Source organism: Vulpes vulpes, chromosome 3 (assembly GCF_048418805.1).
Source record: "Vulpes vulpes isolate BD-2025 chromosome 3, VulVul3, whole genome shotgun sequence".
Taxonomy (NCBI): Eukaryota; Metazoa; Chordata; class Mammalia; order Carnivora; family Canidae; genus Vulpes; species Vulpes vulpes.
The window spans coordinates 53,453,834-53,475,064 of record NC_132782.1 but is presented as its reverse complement, the minus strand read 5'-3'; the positions used below and the strand labels follow the sequence as shown (position 1 = coordinate 53,475,064).

General features: G+C 43.2%; 1 long non-coding RNA gene across 5 annotated transcripts in view; it reads right to left on the bottom strand.

Annotated features, from left to right (window-relative positions):
* Positions 1-2,840: 2,840 nt before the first annotated feature.
* Positions 2,841-21,231, bottom strand: part of LOC140598217 (uncharacterized) — a 36,073-nt gene continuing 17,682 nt past the window's right edge. For 2 of the 5 annotated variants that reach the window (XR_012000420.1, XR_012000421.1), the window contains 6 exons: positions 16,477-16,567; positions 9,477-15,905; positions 8,786-8,953; positions 5,729-5,865; positions 4,940-4,999; positions 2,841-3,072 (listed from right to left, as the gene is read on the bottom strand). This is a non-coding gene — a long non-coding RNA (uncharacterized lncRNA). Of the gene's footprint in view, positions 3,073-4,939; positions 5,000-5,728; positions 5,866-8,785; positions 8,954-9,476; positions 15,906-16,476; positions 16,568-16,781; positions 17,308-21,231 lie in introns of those variants that run through there. The other 3 variants (XR_012000419.1, XR_012000418.1, XR_012000422.1) reach the window with 3 other exon arrangements.

Here is a 21,231-nt window from a genome sequence, read left to right as displayed (position 1 = left end):
AAGTCAGAATTTGAAACTGCAGAAAAGAAAACACTTCTAAACCAACAGAGCAGCTCATTGGAAAGAGACCGAGTCCTGCCCTTCAAAAATGCAATCGGCATTAAAATCGTTGATTTCCTTCTTCCCCTTCCTACACTGGGAGGAGTTTACCGTAAATTAATTTGGAAGTTGAGTGAGTACAAACGTACCTGTGCAAGCACCGAGAGCAGAGAGGGGAGTGAATCCAGCTTAGAGCACAGGCAACGCAAAGGAAGATGCTAGGGATTGAAACCCGTCTGGTGCCTTTTTATGAATTGACTCTTGCAGATGTGGGGAGTTGTAGGGGCTCTTTGCTGTTTTTGAAAAGTTTTTATTTTGACTGGATCCTGGGGATTCCATTCGTCCTGTGAACTGTCTCAGAGCCTGAGCCTGGGCTTTCATACAGAAGGGGACTTTCAAACGGTCTTTGATGACCTTCAAGCAGTATTGATAATTGTGAGTTCCCAGAGTCTCTGCGCAAAGGGCATGTTTCTTCTCCATCTCTATTCCCCGCTGTGCGGAAAGTGCGTAATGCAGGAGTCAAACTGTTAAAAATCGCTCCAGCCTGAGCCCCAGTAGATGAGTGCTCTCCCATCAACTCTAACCCTTAGCATCCACGAGACTGTGGCAGACTCACACTCCCCCTCTGGCCCTTCGTTTTCTTTTATAAGAATCAAGGGAACTAGGCTTGTTATTTCTGTGGCCTGGAAAGAATTGAACCATGAATTGAATTTGTTCAGATGCTAAACTGACCAATTAAATGAATCAGAATTCTTTTTTTCCCCTGATGTCCTTGAGGGGGAAAAATGCCAAAACAATAACTTACCATACGCCAGGTACAATGCTAATACGTTTGTTAATTATTTCACTTGCCAACAAACATATATCAAAGATGGAGTGATTCAACTAAACCACAGTCACTCCAGTGGCCTGGTTGGGAGTGACGATGGATGCAGCCCAATTTTCCACACCTTATGCATTTCCACCCAGGATCCCAGAAAAGGAGGTTACAATCTTAATGATGGTATTGGATGCTAATAGATCCTAAAGTATCTTACGAATTATCAAAAAAGAAAAAAAAGCTTAAACCATACCAACATATGATGTTAGTGTTCAGCAAAGTGTGTTGTAATTTACTTATTTGGGAACTATGTACCAGTAAATGATATAAATGGTAACCAGATGAACCAGAATTTTCCATTGCCCAGAATACCCCAGTCCCTAGCCATCTTAGGTAAACAGGAATTTACTATGGCATTAAAATAATAATAGCCTCCAAGGACTAGATTCTGGTAGTCTCAGGCTTGCCAACTGTCCAGCAATGTGTCAACTGCAGAGAACACTGTCCACTCCAGCTGGGCATTACCGGTACCCAATCAGACTCCATTTCAGAAATCATGGGCGGTGTTTCCATGGAGCTCTGCCCGAAAGGAGGTGATCTAAATCTTGCATGAGAGATGTACATCAACAGGGAGCTTTGCCTAGAACACTGTGACCTAAAAAATCATATTAAGGAACTCAGAATGCAGAGTCAGTCTCAGAGACACCAAGTGACCTTGTGCAAGGCACCTTGCAGATTGCCTTGCCTACTTGACTCCCCTAATGAATGGTGACTGCCTCTCTGAGTACCTGGGCCAGTGACACGCCCCAGCCAGGGGCAAATATTCTCATTTTCACTGCCCTATTTTTTTTAAAGGCAACCTGCTCCTTCTATTAATCATCTTGCTGTTTGTTTGTTCTGGGAGGCAAGCACTGATTCAGAGGAAAATATCGCCTAGTGGTTAGACTGGAACAGTATCTTTGCTGCGTTTCCTTTTGGAGCTCCTGCACATTTTATTTTTTGATATCTCTTGAATAAAGATGCCCATGATACATGTAAGAGCTCAGGGCCAGGAAGTTTGGGTTCTTCCCCTGCTCCCCCATTCCATGGCTCTTTCTCCCTTTACTACTCCCTTTTACTAGCACTGTGTAATACAGTGCATTTCCCTTTTTATCTAAGCTGCTGGGAAGCTCAAAGTCATGCTATACGCCTCATTAAAATTATTCTGCTTTTGAGTTTTCTTCCCCTTCACTGTCCTCTCCTCTCTTGATCATGTCTTTACCCTTTGTCCATGCTTTGCTGAAACTATCATCTCTATATCTAATAAGTTACTTTAAATACTTTTGGAAGTGGCAAGAGAATAAATCGATCATGTGGACTGCATGTTTCATTAAGTGCCTTGCAGATGGGAAATTTTGGAAGATTATTGGTGATCCTATGATGAAGTCTGAAATTTCACTTCTAACAAAAATAGAGCTTAATGTGGTCATAGCTATGAGCCTTTGTCTAGCCCTCACCATCTCTAAGGTGAGTGCCTTCAAACATGTGCTCTCATTTTGTGATTAGTGTTCACGTTTTACAAGTGAGAAAACTGAGGTTTAGAGAGCTTCAGTGGCCCACCAGAGGTCCAGAATTCATAAACGCAGATCTTTTGACCCTAAGCCAGGTCTTCTGCTGCTGCACCCCCAGCATCCTCTTGTTTCTTGACTTCTCACGTGAGCCAGTGTTCTTCTCATTGTCCTCAAACAAACTGCATTTTTTTTAAATGTGTCGATCTGATTGGAGCAAAAAGTCATCTTAGCGGTTATTTCTCTTGCTGTGATGAGCTGCAGAAAGTCTGGAAACTGCTGATTTAAGGTAAAGGATCAAGCTTGAAATGGTCATTTCTACAAGATTTGAGCCCCTTTTCATCATCCCAAGTTCCTTGCCTCAGTTTGACCACCACATCACCTGCAGCTGTATTTGAGGTCTAAAGAGACAATAGGGAAAGTATGAACTCTAATATACCTTTCTTTTTAAATAATTTATTTAAATTGCCTCTTCTTGGCATCTCCCCGTACTTGACGGGCACACAGAAAGAATACCAAATCCACAGATTGTTGGGACGGTCAGGAAGAACAGCTCATTGCTTCTTAGAGCTTGCTGGAGTGAAAGCACACGATACCCTTTACACGCAGCCTCACGGTCATGTTGTTCCCCCAAGTGGGTCAGTCAGCCAACCTGCTTTAATGTGACTGTGAAAATAAGGAAAGCGCTGCATTTGTGTTTTGCTTTTCTCCCATTTCAGACCGCCCACCTACCCTCAACACTGCAACTGTACCAAAAAGCTTCAGGGATAGTTTATCCAGAAGGTCTGTTGCCTGTAGAAACTACCGGAAGGCCAAGCCTTCTAAAAGAGCTGTGCATCCAACACCCTTCCCTCTGATTTCCTTCTCCAGGTTTGGCCAGACTCAATTCTGGTTCCCCATTAGGCCTTAAATTCTACCCACAGTCTGGGGGCTAGAGAGGCTAATCTCAAAGGGCTAGAAATGAGTCAGTTTCCACGCTCAGCTTCAGGTGTGCGGCTTCCTGAAGCACAGACGAGGAAGCTCTAAATTTCAGAGTGATTGTTTTTTCTTTGCATACCATATCCGGAACTGAAACCACCAATTCATTTCACTTAAGCCCTCATATACTACACTCAGATCATCAATAACATTCCAAATATAAGATGCCAAGACTTCATCAACCAAGTCATTCTGTCTCTTCTGCTCTCTCTTCTTTTGGTGATGATCTTATTAGCCTCTTTATTTTCTTCTTCTTTTTTTTTTTTTTTTTTTAGTCCTGACAACACAGGATTTGGAGGCCTTTGTTTTCCTCACAGGTGTTTGTGAGAATTAGCAGCCAAATATCTAAAACTCTGCTAAGAGTTTGGCCTTACTCATAACTTTCTGCTTTCCCTGGCCAGTCAACTTGGCTGCGTATGAGTGTAAAGTCATTGATTCCACGTCCCATTCTAGGGGACAAGTGACTTTGCCAAGAGCTTCCACACATGAGTCACCACATTAACCCGTGAAAGTAGATAAAAGATGAGACCTATGGAGATAGTGATGCAGGCCATCTTCATGAAACAGGTGAGCAAAGGAAAAATCCATTCATCCTCCTGATGACCAGCCAAAGCATCAACACTTTAGGAGAAGGAAGGGCCTCCACCATTTATATAGTGCCTGACAATTTATAAGCCACTTTCACATCCTTTCTCTCTCTTGATTCTCACCAGAACTTGTGAAATCAGCCAGACAAGCATTATCCTCCCCAGTTTAGAGAGCAGAGTGCCCAGTGTTAATAAAAGTGGAATAAGGGACCCAAACAGTGACAATGGGGAGGACAGAAATCCCAAATACGAAGTTAGGTCCAAGTCCAGTATTCCTGTAAGTCACATCTACCCTTATGTATAATATAATATTACATCAAAATCCATGACTTCATGCTACACAGTCATTCTTTGACATTTTTAAACTTCAGGTCTTTTGTAGGTCAGGGTCAATGGCTGTTGGTCATTACTTTTATAGAACTCCCTGGGCCTCGGCTTTCGTTATTTAAAAAATAGAGGGATGACATTAAATGCTGAGTTTCTTTCAGTTCTAACAGTCTGTTGGTCCCTGCATCAGTGACTGCCAAATCCATGGGATGACCCAAAGATGTTATCCAGAGTACTTGTTACAGAGCATTGGTCCCCAGGATGATAGTAGCATTAGATTAAAATGGTTGCCATGGCCAAAAAAGTTAGAAAAAAAAGCAAGATTATTCAAAATGAAACAGTTGCTTTGCTCCAGCCATCCTCGGAGCTTTTGCATGCAAATCTTCAGGGGGAAGGGGGCTATGGATATGCAACAGTCCTCTAAGTTGGCCATAGAACATGGATCTTATGCAATTAGTATTCCATGGAGTGTTTTAAGAGTGGGACACTCTCCAAGGGCCCATTGGTCTCTCAAAGCACCAGCACAAATATTATGAAAAGTTTTACAGCCACCTCAACATCACCACCCTCCACTGTGGTCCACACCAGTACTGCACTTGTTAAGCTGCGGAAGGTAGGCCTCCAAGCCCAGTACTACCTACCATTGGACAACCCAGCTGCACAGTCTGGATCACATCACTTTAGCCATAGAAGCCTTTGTACTGAAAAACAGAAACAAAAACAAAAGCAAAAACCCCTAATTCATCTGAAAGCAAGGACTTCCACATGTTGCCTGAATATAGAACTAGCAGCAGTTCCTTTTATTGCCTTGGAAAGTTGTTGCCCTTTCATTTCCCTGAGAGCAGGATCCCATTATTGTCCTATGATGGGAAAGAAAGGTGAGGCCGCTCAAGGATTTTCCATTCTGCCCTGCCCATCGTCTTTCTGCCTCCTACGACTCCCCCAGAATCTTTGCTCCATGGGAAAAGGAATTCTAGACTCTTGGAGAGACTTTTCAGGTGTGGCTGACCACAAGAGGTCCTATCTGGTCTGCAGCCCCTCTCAGCTTGACTCTTCTCCTTCAGCATCCCCCTCAATAGCCTCTGTTGAACGGGGGCTGGAGTGAGGAGCTTTCTTTCTCAGAGGCAACCTGACTCCAAGCTTGAATAGTTCAGATTGCTCGAAAGTTCGGAGCCACACTCTGTCTCGTGGGAACTTCTTCCTGTGGTTGACTCCAAACATGTCTTATCCTGCTTCTACAAGCATGAAATATGTCTTGCCAACCTTACAGGTGACTCTACTTGTCTTAAATCCAGATCTAAAAAGTTCCAAGAGCAGCGTGTACTTCCATTCTTGAGCCCAATTTATCTTGTGGATTAACCTTCAACCACCTCTCCTAGTCCCCCGTGCTCTAGAGGGAAAGCCTTTGTGGTGCCAAAGAAATTATTTACCTATTTGACTGGGGATCTTGTGCTCAGAGTTTAGACTTCCTGCCCCAGGTTTAGGTCAGCAAATGCCACCTTCAAGTTTAGTTTAGTGCTTCTGCTTTTGATCTCAGCCACACTTGTGCTCGTTTGAGAATTGTTAGCTGTAGGATAGACTGAGACAAATTATCTTCAGTTCTACAATGACATGAAGCTTCCTAGTACTGAGCTATGCAAAAAAATGAAAAAATAAAAACAAAACTTCAGGCTGAAAGAAGACATAAAGGCACACAGACAATTAAAATGGCCTTGGGACTTCTGTTTTATTTGCAAGAAGAAAATAATTCTTTGTTTTCTTTTGACTGGGCTAGATGTTCTGTAGTCTTTATCAACCATCTAGTTAGTGCTTTAAGATTTTATGTGAATATTTCACATTCATTATCTTATTTATCCCCATAACAATCATTTCAGGTCAGATACTATTGCATCATGTCATTACACTTCGTGAGAGTTGCTGGTGTTTCTGAGGCTGTGGTTAAGCGCTAGCCTTTTAATCTTTTGTTCTATTGCTAGAATCCTGGACTGCTGCAATTCAGAAGTCCTGGGTTCTAACCCCTGTATGACCTTACACAAGTCACTTTCTCTCTGACCCTCAGCTTCTCCAGTTGTAATATGGACGTGTGGGCAGGGTGAACTAGGTGAGCTCCAAGAACCCTAGTCCTGTTCGGCCTCTTGCCTGTGCTTATCCTTGTTGACAGTGTGAACAAAGAGAGACTAAAACCACAGCTGGATCCACGAAGGCAAACCTTTGCCCACGATTTGCCACACTCACGGTAAGTGAGAAATAGTGTCTCATTGTTTTTAAAGCTAAAAGGATAACATGCCCACAATCATTAATTACAACAGGCACAGTAATGATTATGTTTTAATGTAGAAATCCTGCTTGACTGAAGTAAGAAAATTTCTGAGAGAAAGTTCAAGTTTTGAAACTGCTAATGCCTTCCTGTGATGGTATGTGGGACGCGGTGGGGGTGGGGAGCAGTGAGCCAGACAGTTCGTCTTAGGGATAACCTCTTTGGTTTATGTAAAATATATGAGTCAAAGCAAATTTATTCTTGTAGGCTGCTATGCCTGAAAGAGAATGAAGCCTCGCTCAAAAGAGACTGAGCCTTTCATACAATTAATCAGCCACATCTCTGTGCCGTATGTTGCAATGTCTACTTTCCAGAGGAAAGATTATTCTCAAACCACATAAATGATGATGCTTTTGGAAAAAAAAAAAAAGAAAAGAAAAGAAAAGAAAACCCACCTCTCTTAAATGATATGAACTTGCCTATTGTTTTTATTTCCCACCCACAGTCTTGATGCCTATAATCTCTAAAATCATTTCAGTTTCCAAAAATCATTTGAAACACTCCTACACCCGGGGCTTTTGATAAACAGTCCAGCTTCTAAAAAACAGGTGTGTGTGTGTGTGTGTGTGTGTGTGTGTGTGTGTGTGTGTCTGAGATTGAGAGCCAAAGAACGAAGAGCAGTGGAGGACGGGGAGAGGAAGCAAGGGCACAGTTGGAAAACCGGGCTGCTTGGACGCCTGTGAACACCCAAGTAGCCTTTACTATAGCAACAAAAGTGTTCTGTGAGCTTGGGTCTTCCCTCCACTGATCTCTCATTAAAGACTGCAAGAAATTTTTGGGTCATTTTACTCCAATGTTAAGAACAAAAATAATGACTCGTGTTTTCGAGTGCTAACAATGTCCCAGGAACCTTTCTGAGGGCTTTAACACATATGAACAAACTCATGTAGTACCCACAACAAGTCTATGAAATTGATACAATTATTATCCCATTCTACAGATGAAGAAAAAAAAAAAACAAAAAACACCAGGATCACAGAGCAGTGAGCTCCCCAGTCTTTGGCTCTTTAACATTGAAATAAAGTCCCGCTGACCACCATGAAGACTGAAGGTGTCCCTTCCTCTGGGAAGTACTTTCAGTAAGATGGACCCTTACTCTCCTTTCAGCAACCAGAGCTTTCTCATGGCATTGAAGCCACTACCGTAAACTATAGTAATCTGTGCGCACGCCAGATCATCTCTGTAAGACTCCAGGCTCCTTATGATCAGAGTGATAGTAAAATCATCCCTGTTTTCCCACAGCCATAACAAAGTACCTTGCACTGCAGAGACACTTAGGAAATATCAGTTGAGTAAGTGAAGGAAGAGGCCCAAGTTTTAGATCTGAGTTCTCATAGCCATGTTAGAAAAATCATTACAGCCAGGTCACTAGGATCAAAGCCAGCTGAATCTTGAGACAACTACCTGTGACTTTAAAATAAAACATTCTATTGGTTTCTAGCCCTCTCGAGTTCTTTTTTTTCTGAATTCATCCTCACCTCTTGGATGGTTATGGCATGTGATCTGTCCATCTGGCCTGGCAAGTGGATTTCAAAAAAAAAAAATATTATAATGAGAGAGAAAGCTTAAGTCAAGTTTTGAGTTTTGTTGTATTCTCATTGCTGATCCTGAAGTTAACTTCAAACATGTTAAATGGATATGGCTCATCTTAGTTTTCAAGGAGTCCCTCATTCTTTCAGAAACAGAGCAGAACCCTCTGAGAACATAGGCCAAAACTTACTTCCAAAGCAAAGCAAGACCATATAGAAAAACTGAGATGTAGCAGGATGGCTCTGGTAAAGGTACGATCTTATAAGAAGTTTGTGAAAATAATCACCCAAAAGTTACCTACTGTAACCCTCTCATTTGGCAGATGGGAATAATGTGGCTCAAAGAGAAAAAAAAAGAAAGAGTTATCAAAGTTGACAGATCAATTTAGTAAAAGCAGAGGGGATAGACTCAGGATAGGTAATTCCTAAATGAAGCAACTGTCCCTATTCTATTTTGCCTGCCTTTATGACTAGATTACAAGTAAGCAATTCTTAAAATAAAGTCTACCAGTTACATTTGGGGTAAAAGTTTGATCTGGGTTTGAGAAAGTCCATAGGCTCAGGCAAAACCAATTTTAAGGGATTGGATGATGGGGGGGGGGGTCTCTATTTTTGATCACATACTAAACGTTCATACCTACCAAGCCATGGCATGAAAAATTAGTTGGTTGGCATCAAAAGTGCATGAGTCACTGTTCTCACCAGCAATAAATCCAATTCTGGCACAGAGTGGATGAAATGCAAAATGACAGCTGAGATCGGAGCATGTTGGCCTCCCTCCATCCAGGGTTCTTTAGTCCGTGTCTATGCTGGAAGAAAATGTTTCATTGTCCTCACAATGATAGTCAAGAATTTTGAAGTAGTTATGACCTCTTAATGTTGCTGGTGGCTAAAAAGCCAATAAAAATAGACAATGCCAGAGCAGGTGGCATTGACAAGAGGTGAAGTCCCAGCTTTGATCCTGACCCTTTACATGAACCTGGACATGCCATGTGTCTCTGTGAGCTGCATTTTCCCCATCTGAAAATTTAAGAGGTGGGCCATGAGATTTGTGGGGTCCCCTCCATTTCTAGGATTCAATGTGAGTCTAATTTATAGGTATATATATATATGTCTTCTTTCTCTAGTGTGGTTCTGTCCTGGGTGAACGGCAGCTGAGAAACTTGTCATTTCAGCTTCCAGTAAAGGACATTTAGAGGCTAGGAAGGCAAGCCAATCTAAGAATCAAAAGAATGGGCTTAGTCTAGGCTCTACACCTAGGCGATCTTGAGCAGTATCAATTCCCTTTCTGCATCTCCAGTTCTTTTGAAAAGTTCAAGTAATAATACCTACCTCACCGAGCTGTCTTGTGAATTAAATGAGATTATGGATGTCAAAGTGCTTGCAACCTGGAAAGCATATGGAGCTGTGTGGGTGAGGACAAAGATGAAGATGTTGATGAGGAGTTAAGAACACTTTTTGATTTTCCACAAAGATACAAAGATACTACAGATTTAGATTTCAGGGTCAACAGATAAGGGTAAGGAAGGAAATATTCTGAGTGTCTGTGCTCTGCTCACCCTGAGAATTACACATTTCCTTCCTTCCTTTCTTCCCTGCCTCCTTCCTTCCTTCCTTTCCTCCTTCCTACCATCCCTTCACATCTCCCCAGGCCAATAGAAATCATCACCTGTCTTATCTCGGAGGCCTCCATCCTCCCCCTGCCCCTCCCTTCTCACTGCAGACCCAGCTGGAGTGTCAAATCAAAACCTCTGTACAGATATTTCACCCTCACTTCTTTAGTCCTCCAAATCATCTAAAAGAAAACAGCAGAGGCACTCCCTGCACCCACGCCTTTCCCTTTGTTTTGAGGGCCAACAGAGCCTGGCCTCCTCACGGCAGTTGGAGCTCCTGTTCCATCTCCAAGTCCTCTTGCCACCAGCGTTCTGGGTGCTCAGCAGGCTACCTGGCATCTTGCAGGTGGTAAAGCATGATGGTATCTGATAGGAATGACACACAGATTTTCACATGGATCCAGCCTCTTCCAGCACTGCAAAGGACATTAGGAATTCCCAGGTTCAACCCCTCATTGTTTACAGATGCACAAACTGAGCCCTAGAGAAGAGAAGCAACTTCCGTTCAGGAGTAGTGCTATAAGGGTCTTTGAAGGACATCTAAGCCAAACTCCCCTTTGGCCAGATGAGGGAACTGAGGCCCAGTGATGTTAACTAACTTGCCCCTGAGTTAAAGAGCTAGTACTAAAACACATAACCTCTGATTAAAAGTTCATATTTCATTTCATCATACCACATGTAAGGTACATACTGCAGAAACCGGGCACATGAAATCCAGGCTCCAAGGATATGAACACAAAACAATAGATTATTGCCTTTATGTAAATTGAGGGAAATCAAATTATAGCCATATTTTGGAATTCTCATTTTACTCTGCAAGAGCTGCATCATATATTCCCGTGTAGAGGATGTGATGAAGATAATAATTAAACCTGTGGTAAGGTTTAGGATATACGGGTATAGGCATAAAAGAACTTATTTTCACTCCAACCCCAAAGCCCAAAAGAGTTTAATGAAAGTCAATTTCCTGTCATCAGGAAGCAGCTTACCTGCAATGGCCCAAAGCAGGGCCCTACTGGAAAGCTAAATCTGGAAACAGCAAAGTCCATGTGTGTGTTGGGCCCTAAGCCTATTACTTACTGCAGCATTGTCCGACTTTGGGGCCAGGCCAGCGGTGTGCTGGTAAATGCTTAACGAGTGGCTCTACAGGGGGAGGGCTATGGTGAGGGGAAGCCCGCGTTTGTTGTGCTTTCCAATATTCTCTGTATAAATATTCCCATAGTGGCCACATTCACACTAGTCGTGCCACCTGGCCAAATGCAGAGTTCGAAAGAGATGCACAGAAGCACAGCACGATGGGATATTTCTAACATACAGATACAAGAAATACTGATGACCTCAAGAGCATATACAATAGAATGTCATAAAATAAGTAGGAAGTGGTGAATTTTGAGTATTTATTACCATTGCTTTTACTAAAATTCATTTGTATGTTTACATGATTTAATATTTAGTAACAGCCGTCCTTTCAACCAGTTCACAAAATTCCTATAATTAATTTGTTTTTTTTTTTTAAGATTTTATGTATTTATTTGAGAGAGAGGGCAAGTGCACGCACGGAGGGGAGGGGCAAAGGGAGAGGGAGAGAGAATAAATCTCAAGCAGACTCCTCATTGAGCATGGAGCCTGATGCAAGGCTAGATCCCAGGAACCTGAGATCTTAACCTGAGTTGAAGTCAGACACTTAATCAACTGAGCCACCCAGGTGCCCCACAAAAGTTCCTGTTAATTTAGCAATCAGCTCTTAAAAGCTGGAAAAAGTCAGCTCCCAGCAGAACTCTGACCCCTACAGATCTGAGTTTGAACTCTGGCCTATTTTTCTGCCAGCTATGTAATGTTGGCTGAGGTTTTGAATTTCTTTGAGCTTTTTTTTTTTTTTTTTTTTTTTCAATTCTGTAAGATGACATAGTAACAGTAACATCATGGGTTCACTACTGATGCTTAAATGAGATAATGCTTAGCAGAGTGGCTATACACAATAAATGCTCACCAAACCACTATTAGTGCTTCCCAAAGCCAGATTCTCTCACTTAATAAGCATTTTGCAGGAATGTATTTTACAGGTGCTTTCTATTGTATGTCGTCTCCAGTAATAGGTATTACACCTAAGGCTGGTAAAGAGTGCCTCAAACGTTATTCTTGCCCCACCCTCTATGAGTTCATGGTCTAGTAGAATAGGATATAAGACATGAACAGCCTGGGTGGCTCAGTCAGTTAAGCATCTGCCTTCTGCTCACGTCCTGATCCTGAAGTCCTGGGATCGAGCCCCACATCAGGCTCCCTGCTCAGCAGGGAATCCTGTTTTCCCTTTCCATCTGCTGCATGCTGGCTCTCTCTCTCCAATAAATAAATAAATAAATAAATAAATAAATAAATAAATGTTTAAAACCTATTAAAAAAAGACAGGAACACCAAGTAGGCATAGTCCAGAGCAAGTTATGATCAGCTCGTGAAAAAGCAAAGAGCTTGGGAAAGGCAGGAAAGGAAGAGAAGGGGGATTCATGGCCTTTACGTGTGAGCCATAGATTTCAGAATAGACTTGGCCATGCAGACAGGTCTGGGAAAGGGTGTCCCAAGAAGAGAGAGTAAAGGGAGCAAAGGCATAAATAAAGGAACATGGAGGCATACACCTGTAAGATATGTTGGAACAAAAAGTATAAAAATGGTGTTGAGGGGATTTTTGGAAAGGCAGGCACCTTCCAGGTCATGTTAGCCTTGGATGCTGAGGAATTTAGTTTATGTTCACTCGGGTAATGGTGGGCCTGGCGAAATGTCTTCCTCTGGTGAGTGACACACATCAGATCTTTTGATTATCTATCACATTATTTTAAGTGTTTGTTCACTGAATGCATTTTTATGGCCTCCGCTCTCTCCTTCAGCAGGAATAGTTAGGAGTTAACTAGATAGTGCAATATATTTTTAAACTAAGTCAATTTCCCCTGTGGAAAAAATTCCTGTGCGCAGGGATAGAAGGTGGCATTATAATTCCCAGTTGAAAACAAAGTCATTATTTAAAGCCTTTGATAAATATTAGGAGGGCTCAAGCCAGTGGCAGTATTTCATGAGTTTTGAATTGTCTACTGCATCCCTCTTGCATTATGCTTCGCACACAAAAAAGTCATATGACCTACATCTTTATCTGCTCCAGTCTTAAGCTTCTATATATAGGCTTCGGTTATGAATGTTTTTTCCTATGAAAAGGTCAGACCTTGCACATGTACCACCAATGCAAAGCCCTGCTTATTAAAAAGCAGGCAAGCGAGTTTGTAAAAGTCATTGAAATATTATTGATGTGGGGGAAAAGCTTGGCAGTTTGCTGAAAAAGAAATGGTCTGCAAACAGTCTCAGAGAGAGGACGGGGAAGCCTCTTTCTTGTGATTACAGAAGCACTTTCCTTCTGCCTGGCGAGACCTGTAGCTGTCTGCGGCACACTTTTACAGAAACAGGCTGGGACACTCCCGCCCCCGGCTCTCTCGTGCATGCGGGTGCACACACTCGCCTGTGTCAGAGAGACAGCAGGCTCTGTTAACTCCTCCACCACACCTCAAACCCCCATGGAACATCTGGAGGTGGAGCTGAGGAAGGCACCTCGGCTAGATAGATGCAAACCCAATTTGGGGTTTCCGGTCGTCCGCAGAGTGTGGCAGCCACCTTCGGCCAGCATTGCAGCACCAGAGAGAACGTGGGGACTGTTGAACTCTTACTTTTAAGGCAAAAGTTCACAGGTTCAAATGCCCCTCTAATGTCAGCTGTTCCCCTAGGGCTGACCTTCCAGTTTGAATGTTCTGAAAAGAGCAAGCCGCCTCAGGAAAGAGGCCTGTCGATTTAATTTGGATGCTCTCTCCCTGAGATCAAGCTCTTTTGCAGCTTGAATACGTAACCATTATGTGAACCAGACATGATACTCCCTTGCTTTAAGGGATAAGAACCTGACGTTCAGAGAGGTTAAGTGACTTGCTCAAGTTCACTCAACAAGTCGGTCTCCTGTTGATTCAACATGTGGTCAAGGGGTCAGTGCCGGGATGGGCAATGTCGTCACATAAAGCAGTAGATGCCTTTGTGCCTATTCCCAATGGGTTAATATCTATCCGCTAAGACAAGCCTCACAGGGGACCTTACAAAATAGGGATCACCGGGTTATAGTGAGTGAAGTAGTAAGTTGATGGTCAGAAGAACCTGTTACGGTTTTAGATCAGATGTTATCAGATACTTATTCATTCACTCATTCATTTATTCATTCCATAAATATTTGTTGAGAGCATGCCAGGCCTCATTCTACACACTAAGGGTACAGTGTGTGAAAAAACCAGATGCGGTCCTGATCCCCTGGAGCTTAGACTGGGGAAGGGTCTCCTATGTATACACTGCAGATTCTTTACACATTTTTTTGCTCACTCCTTTTATCTGCTCTCCAGCAAGTGAGCCCCTCAGAAGCAGGAGACTTGTCTAACCCACTTGAGAATCTCACTGCCTGGTACCCAGTGGCACTGGTGGTGGTAGGGATGATCTATGAGGTTTCCCCACTCATTCCTGGATCCCACTCCTTCAGACCCCCCACAAAGTTCCCTTGTTGACAACTAGGACAGGTTTGAGGCTGTGGGGGTTACCAACATGGTGATATGAGACAAAGAAATGCTTAAATTTGAATAAAACAGTGTGAGCACTTGTGGTTAAATAATCAGAAAAGGAAAGGAAAGGAAAGGAAAAGAGAAAAATAAAATAAAACAAAACAAAGAAATTCATTCTTGCAGTTGGAGCTGTCCAAAGATAACAGCCTGCTTCATGGAGTAAAGATTCCCCATCACTGGAGGGGTCCATCAGAGGACTCCACTCCAACAAGGAAGTGAAGACAGTCAGTCATGGGATGGGAACACATCAGTCCTGACTGGGACCAGCTCTCCATTATTCACCATTTTGAGTATCAATGATGTCCTAAATTCCTGAAATTTCATCCCCTTTTCCCAAAGAGGTCCAACTTGAAAAATTAACTTTGATCTAACTTTATCTTTACCAGTCCACAGACTATGGTAACCGTGCCCGGTCCAAGAAAAAATGGCTTTATTCTGTTTTATTAGCTTAACTCTCTTAAAATTCCACTTTTGATGCACCACTCACCTGCTCCAAAACCCTTCATACTTCCCTATCGACTCCAGGCTAAACTCCACTCATTTCACCCTGGCATTCAAGATCCTTCACCACCAGGCTCCGAAACCTCTCCTTCTTAACCTTACCTTGAACTTCTCTTTATCCACTACTTAGTTCCTTAGTCTGTTACATGCAGAGCCTCTGGAACACTCCTCCTCTTTTCCATCTCCACATTTTTCTTTACATTATTCCAATGCCAGTCATATTTGTGGTATCTATTTCCTTATTCCTTGGAGTCTTTCCTTATTGGCTTATGCTTCTGTGTCTTCATCATCATTGCCCAGTGCCCATTCTGGCTCTCAGGGCAAGTTTATTGGCTGGAATTAACTTGGATTAGAAAACATTTTTCCATGCGGGGTGGCCGAAGGACACATTGGTTAAAAGCACAGATTCTGCAGCCAGCCACTCCGGGTGTGAGCCCTAGCTTTGCCACTTACTGGTGGGGTGACCCCAAGCGAGCTCCTTAAACTCCCTGGGACACAGTTTTTTCATCTGTAGAGAGGGAAAAAATAATAGCCCCTACCTCACTCATGTCAGGAGGGTTACATGACTGATTTTTATGAAGTGCGCACTTCAGCGTCTGACACACAGCTATTCACCTAGGTAGTGCCTATTCATTCTTTGAGGTGCCCTTTTATTTCTTCCTCCTTCATGAATATTAATTCTATTTTCCATGTATAAAGCACTTCATAGTTTACAAAGACCTTTCATATGTGTTTTCACATTTAATCATCACAGTAATATGTGAGGTAGATGCTGCTATCCCCGGAGAGTTGGGGTGACAGGTAAAAGCAGGGGGCGGGGTGGGGGGGTAGTGACAGGAACTCAGAGCTTCTGCTTCTCTGGCCCGAGGGTGTTCAGACACAGCATCTTGCTCCCAGCCTGGATCAGTGCGATTTACTGGCCTCACGCACTCCTGTAGGAGGCTTGGTGCTTGCAGTTTACCTCTGCTGCAGATTGTTCTGTGACTTTTTGCTCCATCTTTGTGTGCAAACCTTCTTCACTACAGGACACCAAATAAATGTAACAGCAGAACAAAACAATCAAGTGAGAAGGGATCTTGGACATCATTAAGTCCCATCCCCGGCCCCTCAAACCATTTTATAAGTGAGAACACTGAGTTCCAGGAAAGGAAATTATTTTTCTAAAGACCCACTAGTGTACTCGCTCCTCAAGAAAGGGTCATGTTCAGGCACTGGAGAAATAGGGCAAGACTCTGGCTCTCAGGAAAAACATAGTCTAGTAAACTCTGTCCTACACATCTTATCTCAAATGTCTAACTCAGTCAGATCACATAAATGCCCCCCAAATAAATGAACAAATGAATAGGTGATAGATGAATGCCACTACCCAGTCACTGACTGAGCTATCCCTAGACCTTAGGCTCCAGGCTATCACCAAGGGCTCCCCACTGCTCCTTCCTTCTGCCTCCCCTACCCAGACTCACTTTATGGACCAATAGCTACAGACCTAGGACCTGCCCTGTGCTAGGTCAGTGCTGCCTAAAATGTTCCCGTGTCTTTGCTGTACAAACAGAAACCAGTATGTGATGCACATCAGCTTATGATGGATACCTTAACATGCTTCACATTTTTCCTAATTTTGCTCGTTTCATAGAATGTCCAAGCTGGCAGGTGCCTTGGAGATAATCGGGCTTAGTAATTCCTTTATGGGAGAGATAAAAAATCAAGAGTCAGAGGGGAAGATTGAGCAGCTCATAGTCACACATCACGTCAGCAGCCCAGACTAAACTTGCATGCAAGTTTCCTGGCGTCCAGTGAAGACATTCTTCCCATGCCCTATATTGCTGGATTTGGCATTGAGCCAGCAGACTGCACTAGCGCAAACTTCTCAAGAGCACAGGTTCCATATGACTTACCTTTCTGTCTTGCACTGTTGGCTGTTGGCATAGTGTTTGGCGCTTTACAGAAACTCCTTCCCTGCTCAGCACTGTGGAGTTCTCAAAGAGCTTTCATGCTTATCATGAGTCCCATTTTACAGAGTAGGGAGCCGCAGGTGGCCCAAAGGGACTAAGGACTCATGGCCTCAGAGACGTGGTAGTAGAACTTGAACCTCAATCTGCTGACAACCAGTCCATGCTACTCCCCACCCTCAACACTGCATAACAGTCCAATAACTATTTGATGGCCAAGTGAATGAATAATGGCAGGATGGGTGAATAAATGAAAGACTGACAAACATAGGAATCAATCACTTACTCTTGAGAATCAGATTTTAGGAAAATAATTAACTCCAGAGCCTTATTCTGCATGGATCCATGATGACCTGTTTCAGCTCTGTTGCCTGTGTTTCCTTCTACTGGACACCTGACACGTGTGTTTAAGGAAAAGGAGAAAACGAAGAACTCCAAAAATCTGTGTTCTTTAAGAGACACATGTCTCTGATGTTATCATATCCAGTTTGGATGATTAAAAAGAGATCATGAAGAAAGAACTTCAAATGACCCAATTACTATCCAGAGATTATACCAGTAGTTAGTATTTTATTGAACATCCATCCTTTTTTAGTCTTTTTTTTGTCAAAGTGTATATATAATTTGTTCAATGGATTCATACTGAATTAACTGCTTAGTAATCTGTCTTTGGTATTTCATAATAAGTCACAAATATCTAGTTGGGCCATAAGTGGATCAAGAAGGAGAATGAGCCTAATATTTTGACAACATTTGATCTGTTAACACATAGATGTTGAGATCCCCAAACACTGCTTTCTAATGACTGTTTCAAGAGTCCAGTGAAACCGTTTTACCAACCCCTGAGCTTTTCTGTGTCTAAGATGGCCATGGCTGTACCATTGTTAAGACATAGAGTAATTAAAAGAGTTCAGAGTACTACTTTTCAATTTGCTAATCTCTTTTATCCACACACATACACACTCTCATGCACACTGGCACACACTGTTACAAGTCAATCAGCGTGTTCAGTAGGCAAAGAAGGAGACATCACACATCTCCTACATTCCTTATAACAACCCTAGAAGAGAAGCAAGGCTTGTGTCATTATTTTAAAGATGAAGAAATTGAGCGCCAGGAGGATTACGCATACATGCCTTGGATTTTGTTTTGTTTTTTAAAATAACATCTGAAGAAATAAAATAAGTAAACCAAAAACGAGCCAGTGTTCAAAGAGGAGTTCTTATGGTTGAAGATGAGTAGAAGGTTTTATCCGTTCATGGCATGATAGAGACTTGAGCCCATCTTTGGTCTTCCACTCCAGCCTACTCTATCACGCCACACGGCCTTCCTGACTTAAGACACATTCAAAGTTTTGGTGATTTTAGTTCATTTCCTGGGATAGATATACACACATGAACCCGCCCCGACTCCAAGAGCACGAGTGCTGACCGTGCATTCTGTGGCCTCTCCAGATGGGCTGACGGCCTGTCAGGTCCGTAAATGAGGTTTAATTTGATTAACGTGGGCCACTGGTCAGGACAGCCTCCCCCGCTCAGTGAGGCGCGGGCCACCCGGCACGGCTGGCTGGAGAGTCAGAGAGTGGTTGTGATTCATTTCTGCCCCAGGCACCCACCTGGCCGGCCTGGTGCAAGGGCGATGGGACCAGGGGAAAGTGACAGGCTGCAGGCACCCTGCCTTGTGAGCTGGGCCTTGGGAGTAATAGCGAGAAGAGGGGTGAGAGTAGCAGCTGCTGAGGTTGATATTTATATTTGACTCTCTGTGTTCAAGGCAGGAAGTGAAACCGAGGTTGTGCTGAAATACTTTCCTTCCCCCACACCGCTGCCCACGGGTGGCTCCAAAGGGGTGACATGGGGAGAACCTGAGCAGGGTAAGCCCAAGTGTGTGTGGAGACACACCAGGCCCCAGGCCAGTCACTGGGATGTCACTGCCGAGGCTCTGTCTACTGACCCCAGGGGCTCCTGTCTCTGAGGACACTCAGCCTTCATGCCCTCCTCCGTCCTCCCAGTTCCCTCTCATGATGGGGAGAGCCCTAATGTTGCTCTGAAGCTTCGCAGGAATGCTGTGAGGGTACAGAGATAGTATCTGTAAAATGCAGGGCCAACCATGCATCTCTGCAGAATTAGCATTAAGCTCTTTGTTGCTTTTCTGTGACTATTTCCAACACCATCACCCATGGTTTCTGCGGACGGTTGTTCCCTGACTTTTCTACCTGCCTCAAGTCAACTTTCTGCATCGCTCCTCTCCTTGCCTTTCAAGCATTAGTATCTATTCACACTGCCTCAGGCTTCAGACCCTATCTCCGTACCAGTGCCCACCTTCCCTCTTGCTTAAGCCCAGGCTTAGAAATGCTATTCTTACTTGTCTACAATAAAAAGGTATTTTGATCTAGAGGGCATGCCTTCTAAAGAGCTTTTCCTATTCTGCTTCCAACCCTAGTACCGGGGACTATTTGCATCATGGTGGGGGGGTTCGCAGTAAAAAAAAAAAAAAGTGAGAGAGACCTTAAAAATAATCCAGCTCTCTGCTTGTCAATGGGTGAAGGGCCAGCAGTAGCAGTGGCACCTAGGAGCTTGTTCAAATCTGAGGACCCTTTCCAGATGCACAGAATCAGAATCTGCATTCTCACAAGATCTCTGGATGATTCACATGAACGTTACACTTCGAGAAACACTGCCTTGGTCCAAGATGCTCATTAGCAGATGGAGAAAATAAGGGCTTAAAGAGGGAGCTAGACCTGCCCAAGGTCATGCAGCAGGAGAACACCATCGGGATGGAACTCAGTAGTCTCTATGGTTGAAGCCTCTCCTACATGAGGCCTTCACAGTCTCAGGCCAGCACTGTGAAACAAGCAGGGCAATATCTTCCTCCTTTTCGTTTTTACTCAATTTCATTAATGGGTATTTTTGCAATTTATTTGACAAATAGAAAATCAATACAAATGGTTTTCCCATACCCCCTTTGACCTCTTGCCTGGTCTCAGTTGCCATTCTAGTTGCCAACTTCCACGGAGCCTCTATGCTTAATTAGGGGTGTTCAGAATTTATTTGAAGGAGAGCCTCAGAATGCTGGTGAGGAAAAGGAATTGCATTATCAGATGTTTCCATGACCCTGGCATTTCTCTTTGAGGACTTTGCCACAAAGAACTATGCGTGATGGCATGTTTTGAATCACAGAATGACAGCGCTGGAAGGGACATTAGATATCGTTTCATCCAACTCCTTCAAGTTCTGAGCCATAGAGAAAAATGACTTTCTCAAGTTTATCCAACAAATCAGTAGCATATTTGGATCAAGAGTTCAAATCTCTTGCCTCTCAAGTCAAGCCTCCATGCTATGTGGCTCCTCCCCACCACCTACCAACTAAATGGAATGGGCAGCCTTAAACAAATCAGATGGTTTTTAACCCCAGAATTCTGAAGTAAGTCATGGGTGGAAATGTGGAGCTATTGTTCAGACTGTATATATCCTCCTTAGATAGAGAGTATTATTAACTAAGGGGTCTCCAGAATGTAGAAACCACGGATTGGGTTTTCCTTCATCCATGTTTTAATCAAAGACATGGAAAAAGGGACACTAAGTAGGGAAACGTCCACTTTTATAAATGTCACTGAACATTTCTAGTCATCATGGTGCCTCCTTTTCAGACCTTACTGGTTTCATCATTAGTATTTTGCCAGATGCTCAAGGTGCCCCTGTGAGATATGCAGAGAAAGGTCTATTGCCCCTATTTGATTTTTTTTTTTTTAATTAGCAAGAGGGTTTATTGAACATTTGCGCAAACGGGCTCTCCGCCTCGCCTCCGAGGAGGAAGAGAGCCCCGATTAGCAATTACAGGCATCTTTTAAAGGTAAAGAAAAAAAAACCCGCTTAAAGACAAAAGAACCGCGGGAGTCGCATAGCATCCAGGTTGATTTCTCAGAAGGTCAACAGGAACCTATTCAGGGACATTCCAATCAGGGTGTGGGGGGGAAATGGTTTTCTCCTATTTGATTTTTTTAAGGATTTCATTTATTTATTTGAGAGAGATATAGAGCACAAGCAGGGGGAGCACAAGAGGGAGAAGCATGGGGCTTCATCCCAGGACCCTGAGATCATGACTTGAGCCAAAGGCAGACCCTTAACCAACTGAGCCATCCAGGCACACTCCATTGTTCCTCTTTGAGACCAGGAACCCAAGCCTCAGAGAGCGGAGTGTTTAATCAAAGCTTTCATCATTTCAATCCCAGTTGGACTTTACATCTAATGCTCTTTCCACTACATGGTATTGCTTCGAGGTAAAGAAACAGCACAAAAAAACAATAGCTTCTACTATCTGCCCACTCCTTCAGAAGTTGCAAAACATTTAGATAACTCTGTGATTTGGGGAGGAACACAATTAATTGTTAAGAATGTGG